The following is a 6,827-nucleotide window of genomic DNA, read 5'->3' as shown; positions in this document are numbered from 1 at the left end:
TGTGTAAGATGATTTAAGAAAAATACTCTATTTGCTCTAAGATAGTCCTTTTATGGAGAGAATGTATTATTCTTATTAGAAATAATGTGATATACTGAAGGCAGAGATAGGTGTGGAAGAATGGTCTCTGGACCTGGTTTATGTAGAATGTCAGAATAATAGCCCAAGCCTTAGATTTATCTAAAGCCTAACATGTATTCTCTGAAAAAAGATATTATGCCTATCTCCCAGTTTTTGTGGTAATAAAATAGATTATGTATTTAATATTCTTTAGAAACCTATGAAGCATGACATAAATATAAAATATCATAGCAGCAGTAAGCACTTTGCATCTTCAATGTGATAGTTGTGATATATGGTAGTTGAACACTAAGTTTGGAAACTGTGGAACCAGTTTATTCAAAGCTGACATGGCCTATCCCCATCTTGACTCTTCATTCCAACCTTTTATACTTAATTCCTATTTTGATACTTTATGCTTTGATTTAAAATCAGAAAAGATGTGTGTCAGGGGTAGGTCCTTTTACCATACTTATTATTCAGTGTATGCTAGCAAATAATCCAAGAAGCTGGACTATATGAAGAAGAACACCGCATCAGGGTTGGGGAAAGACTCACTAACAGTCTGACTTGCTTACCAAAAGTGAAGATGTCTTGAAGTACTTACTGATGAAGGTCAAAGACTACAGCCTTTAACATGGATTGCATCTTAATGTAAAGAATACAAAAATCCTCATATTTAGACCACTAAGCAGCATCATGATAAAACAGAGAAAAAATCAAAGCTGTCAAAGATTTTATTCAACTTGGATCCACACTCAATACCTATGGAAGCAGGATTCAAAAAAATCAAGTGACTTCCTGCAGTGGGAAGGTTTGTTATAAAAGACCTCTTTAAAGTACTTAAAAGCAAAGATGCCACTTTGATGACTAAGATGCCCCTGAATGAAGCCATGGTATTTTCAGTTGCTTCATATGCATGTGAAAACTGGATGATAAAAAAAAAGAAACAGTGAGGAAAAGTTGATGTATTTGAATTGTGATTTTGATGAAGAATATTGAATATACCATGGCCTACCAGAAGAATGAACAAATTTGTCTTAGAGGAAGTACAGCCAGAATGCTCCTTAGAAACGAAGGTACTGAAACTTCCCCTCACTTACTTTAGACATGTTATCAGAAGAGACAAATCCCTGGAGAAGGACTTTAGAGGCTGGATTCTCTAGAGAATAAAAACAAGTTAAGCCTCATATATACATATGTTGTTGTTGTTAAATGCCGTCGAGTCGATTCCAACCCATAGTGACCCTGTATAGGGTTTCTGAGGAGCAGTTGGTGCGCCTGAACCACCGACCTTGTGGTTCAAACAGCTTTACAGTCTGGCGCATTAACCCACAGCGCCAAACCAGGACTCCATGTTGTTAAATGCTGTCAAGTTGATTCCGACTCATAGTGACCCTGTATAAGGTTTCCAAGGAGTGGCTGGTGAGTTCAAACCACTGACCTTGCGGTTCAAACCAACCTTACAGTCTAGACTTTACCCTTCAGCACCACACCAGGAGTATCTCTCTCTCTCTATGTATATATATTTATATGAAAGTACAGTGGTGCCATAAGATAAGCACTGGATTGCAGGCCACAGGGCAGGGGTTTGAGCCTACCAGCCACTCCTCAGAAGAAAGATGAGGCTTTCTGCTCCTTTAAAAGATTTAAAGCTTTGGAAATCCTACACAGGATTGCTGTGAGTCAAAACAACTCCATGACACTTAATGGTAGATAGAAAGATTTATTTATCTCAAGGAAATGGTTCACATAGTTGTGAAATCTGGAAGGTCCCAAATCCCTGGGTCAGAAGTGAGGCTGAATTTATGAAGGGGCAAGGGCCGATGAGTCCAAGATGGGCTAGTCAGAGAAACAGCAGGCTACAGGCTCTCAGGTCATGAAAGCTGATGAACCCAAGATTAGCAGGTGAAACAACTGGCTGATGTTTCACAGATTGCAGAAGCTAATGAATCCCAAGTCTGGCAGATAATGAGGCAGGACACTGGCTTATGTTCCAAGGTCAGATGATGATAACCAGATGTAGGATCCAGAATGTGCAAAAAGCTAGAGACTTTTGCCAAGATCACCATATATATTCAATGCAGGCCACACCCCCAAATGGATTCCCTTTCCATCATATCAGGGCTGTGATCAGATTAAAGGTGCTGTATTAAGGAATCCTTGTGTGGTGCTGTGGGTTAATGCGCCAGACTGCAAAGCTGTTTGAACTGCAAGGTCAGCGGTTCAGGCTCACCAGCGGTTCCTCAGAAACCCTATACAGGGTCGCTATAGGTTGGAACCGACTAGATGGCATTTAACAACAACAATAACAAATCCCACTTCAGTCTACTTAACATTGGATCAGGGCTGTTACCTGAATAAGGATAGCACATCCCACCCTAATCACATCGAAGCATACTATAGGATGACTATATCATTACGTAATTTCCACATGACATCCCTACAAAACTGCCAAACCACTGAATCATGGCTCAGCCAATATGATGTATAATCTTAACCATTACAAACATCATGCTTGATAGCGAGTTAGTGATAGAAAGACTCCATAGATGGATTGACACAGTGACTACAGCAACAGTCTTAAACATAGCAACAATTTTAAGGATGGTTCAGGACTGGGCAGTGTTGCATTTTATTACACATGGAGTGCTATGAGTCATAGTCTCGTGTTTCAATTTACCCAGATGACCAATCAGGACTCTCAGGATCAATAAGGAAACTTTTATTAGCTGGCCAGTGACTACAGCCTCCCTAAAAGTGGGAAAAACTGCAGACCCGTCCCAGTTTTTCAGAGTATTTATACATAGGCAATCTGACATTATCTTGCACAAACCAAGGGTATGATGTATGCATGAGCTGTTAGGGTGGGGGCTAGGGGTACATCTGCTGGGACAGTTAGCTTTCAAGATTAACTTGGGGCTAGGGGTACATCTGCTGGGACAGTTACTTCTCAAGATTAACTTTGGCCATCTGTTCTCAAGGTTAGCCTTGGCCGCTGGCCACAACACCCTGTGAGTCAGGCAGGCCCACTCAGATGTGAGGAATTTGCATAAGCAGTATTACAGAAGCCAAGTTTAGCCAGAGTTAAGGGGAAAAAGGGGTTTCTGCATCCAGGGGAGTTGTTGATGCTAAAAATTTCCACTTCAGCCTGATTCTTTCTTAAAAATTAGTTATTATAGGGCAATTGAGCCTTACATTAGGTGACAACAGTGAAGAGCAACACTTAATACTCATATTCAGTATGTATAGATATGAACTGCACATTTAGTATAACTTTTCAGTCAGTAAACTTTTTATAGCATCATGTTGTTTTTGTTGTTGAGTGCTGTTAGTCAGTTCCAATGCATAGAGACCTTCCTTGTGTAGGGTTTCCAAAGAGCAGCTGGTGGGTTTGAACAACCAACCTTGCAGTTCAATGTGACCTACATCACCACTCCAGGACTCCATTATGGCATCATGCACTAGTCTGAAGAGCGCTTCTTCAGGGAGCTATTAGTGCCCTTTTGGCTAGTGATTCAGTTCCATGGCAGTTTCTTGGAGAGAGTTGTCACTTTGTATCTTAGCATTGCTAAATGGGATGGCATATTTTCAGACGGCTTAAATAAACAGGTATCCCAAGACAGTTACACTACCCTAGCATTTACAAGGGGGCTTCAAAAAGTTCGTGGAAAAATTCCATTATTCATCAGTCATTTGTCAATTTGTCATACTATGGTGACTGGCATGTTGTTGTGATTCTGGAAGCTATTCCACTGGTATTTTAATATCAACAGGATCACCAATGATGAACAGGTTTCAGTTGAACTTCCAGACTAAAACAGACTAGAAAGAATGATAGATGGATGACTTCTGAATATTTAGCCAATGAAAGTCTTATAAATACCATCAGAACATTGTCAGATATAGTTCTAGAAGATGAAAACATTATTAATAGCAACAGAATATTGTCATATATAGTGCCAGAAAATGAGCCCTTTAGGTTGGAAGGTACTCTAATACTACTAATACTTCTGGTCACTCTAATACTATAATACTACTGGAGGAAGATTGAAGTTGACGATTGAAGATTGAAGCATAGATTGAAGTTGTCAAGGACTTCATTCTTCTAGGATCAACTATCAACATTCGCAGAAGCAGCAGTCAAGAGATCAGACGATGTATTGCATTAGGTAAATCTGCTGCACAGGAACTTTTTAAAGTGTTGAAGAGCAAGGATGTCAGCTTGAGGACTAAGGTGCACCTGACCCAAGCCATGGTATTTTCAGTAACCTCATATGCATGTGAAAGCTGGACAGTGAATAAGGAAGATTGCAGAAGAATTGATGCCTTTGAATTGTGGTGTTGGAGGAGAATACTAAAAGTGCCATGGACTGCCAAAAGAACCAATAGATCTGTTTTGGAAGAAGTGTAGCCAGAGTGCTCCTTAGAGGTCAAGATGGCTAAACTTCATCTCTCATACTTTGGACATATTGTCTGGAGGGAACAGTCACTGGAGAAGGATGTCATGCTGGGTAAGATGGAGGGTCGGAGAAAAAGAGGAAGTCCCTCAATGAGATGGATTGGCCAGGTGGCAGCACTGATGGACTCAAGTGTGGCAGCGGTAGTGAGGTTGGCCCAGGATCAGACATTGTTTCGTTCTGTTGTGCATGGGGTCGCTATAAGTCAGTTCAGACTTGATGGCACCTGACAACAACAGGAGGAAGAGCTGCTTTCTCAAAGAAGAGTTTCTCATAATGATGCAAATGGAGTAGACAGACGTTTTAGGATCTACATTGGCAGGTGGGGCACAACTCACATGAGGATAAACAGCTGCAAACATCCATTAATAATCAGTACATGGAATGTATGAAGTGTGAATCTAAGAAAATTGGAAGTTTTCAAAATGAAATGGAATACATACAAATTGATAACTTAGGCATTAGTGCACTAAAATGAGCCAGACAATCATATCGTTTACTATGCCAAGAATAACAAATTTAAGAGGAATATCATCATATTCATCATCAGAAAGAACATTTCAAGATGTATCTTGAAGTACAGTGCTGTCTATAATAAGCTATTCGCCTACAAAGAAGAAAATCTACATGCCTACAAGGAAGACCAGTTAATACCAATATAATTCAACTTTACGCACCAACCACTAAAACCAGTGATGATGATATTGAAGAATTCTACCAACTTCTTCAGTCTGATATTTATCCATGCAATCAAGATGTTTTGATAATTAACAGTGGTTGTAATATGAAGGTTAGAAGCAAAGAAGAAGGGTCAGTAATTGGAAAATAGGACCTTGGTGATAGAAATGATACTATAGATCACATGATAGAGTTTTTCAAGACCAACAACTTGTTCATTGCAAATATTTTAAAATAACATGATACACATGAATATCACCCAATGGAGTACACAGAAATCAAATTGACAGCATTTGTGAGAAGACATGGTAGAAAAACTCCCTATCATCAGCCAAAACAAGGCCAGGGGCAGACTGTGGAACAGACCAACAAATGCTCATATACAAGTTCAGGCTGAAGTTGAAGAAAATTAAAACAAGTCCACGAGAGCCAAAATTTGACCTTGAACATATCCATCCTGAATGTAGATACCATATCAAGAACAGATTTGATGCATTATACACTAATGACCGAAGACTAGAAGAGTTGTGGGATGACATCAGGAACATCATACAGAAAGAAAGCAAAAGATCATTAAAAAGACAAGAAAGAAGGAAAAAATAAAACAAAACAAATTGGATGTCATAAGAGATTGTAACTTGCTCTCCAGTGTAGAGATGCTAAAGCAAATGGAATAATTGAGGAAGTAAAAGAGGTGAACAGAGCATTTCAAAGGGTAGCTCAAGAAGACAAAGTCAAGTATTGTAGTGAAATGTGACAAAACTTGTAGTTAGAAAACCAAAAGGGAAGAATATGCTCAGCATTTCTCAAGCTGAAAGAACTGATGAAAAATTCAAGCCTTGTGTTGTCATGTTGAAGGATTCTATGGGAAAAATGGATTCCTGGTTTGATGCTGTAGGATCAGTACTGGATAGCAAACCACCAAGTCGGCAGTTGAAACCCACCAGCTGCTCCTCTGAAACCCTATACAGGCTCACTGTGAGTCAGAATCAACTCGACTTTTATATTTTGGACAACTTCCCAGGAGGGGCCAGTCCCTGGGGATATCATGATTGGCAAAATGGAGGGTCAGCAAAAAAAATAGAGGACGGCACTTAACAACAAAAAAGCAATGGATCAACTATTGAATGATGCAGAAAGCATCAAAAGATGGAAGGTACAGAATCACTGTACCAGTAAAAAATTGATTGATGTTTAACCATTTCAAGATGTTTAACCATAGCATAGGAGTCCTCATGTGGCGCTCCTCGGAAACCCTATACAGGGTCGCTATGGGTTGGAATCAACTCGACAGCACCTAACAACAACAACAAGGAGAGTCTGGTGTGGTGCCATAGGGTTAGCACTTGATCTGAAGGTCAATTTGAACTGCAAGACTTGTGGTTCAAACTCACCAGCCACTCCTTGGAAACACTATACAGGGTCACTGAGTCAGAACCGACTTGATGCACTTAACAGCAACAACAACAAAGGAGTAAGACAAGTGTAATTACTGAGAGAACTTGTCTGCAGTCATCCACTGATTACAGAGACATGTTTAAACACATTTTGCTTTGAGTAAATCTGTATGTGTATAAACTGAAACCTTAGTAGCAATATATATATATATATATATATATATATATATAT

The 6,827-nt window shown here is 39.5% G+C and overlaps 1 protein-coding gene across 1 annotated transcript in view; it reads left to right on the top strand.

Moving 5' to 3' along the window:
* Positions 1 to 6,827, top strand: part of SDCCAG8 (serologically defined colon cancer antigen 8) — a gene marked incomplete at its 3' end in the record, with an annotated part of 318,486 nt that overhangs the window by 37,491 nt on the left and 274,168 nt on the right. The gene's annotated exons all lie outside the window — the stretch shown is intronic.

Source organism: Chrysochloris asiatica, unplaced genomic scaffold, assembly GCF_000296735.1.
Source record: "Chrysochloris asiatica unplaced genomic scaffold, ChrAsi1.0 scaffold00161, whole genome shotgun sequence".
Lineage (NCBI taxonomy): Eukaryota > Metazoa > Chordata > Mammalia > Afrosoricida > Chrysochloridae > Chrysochloris > Chrysochloris asiatica.
This window is presented reverse-complemented; position numbering and strand designations above follow the sequence as displayed.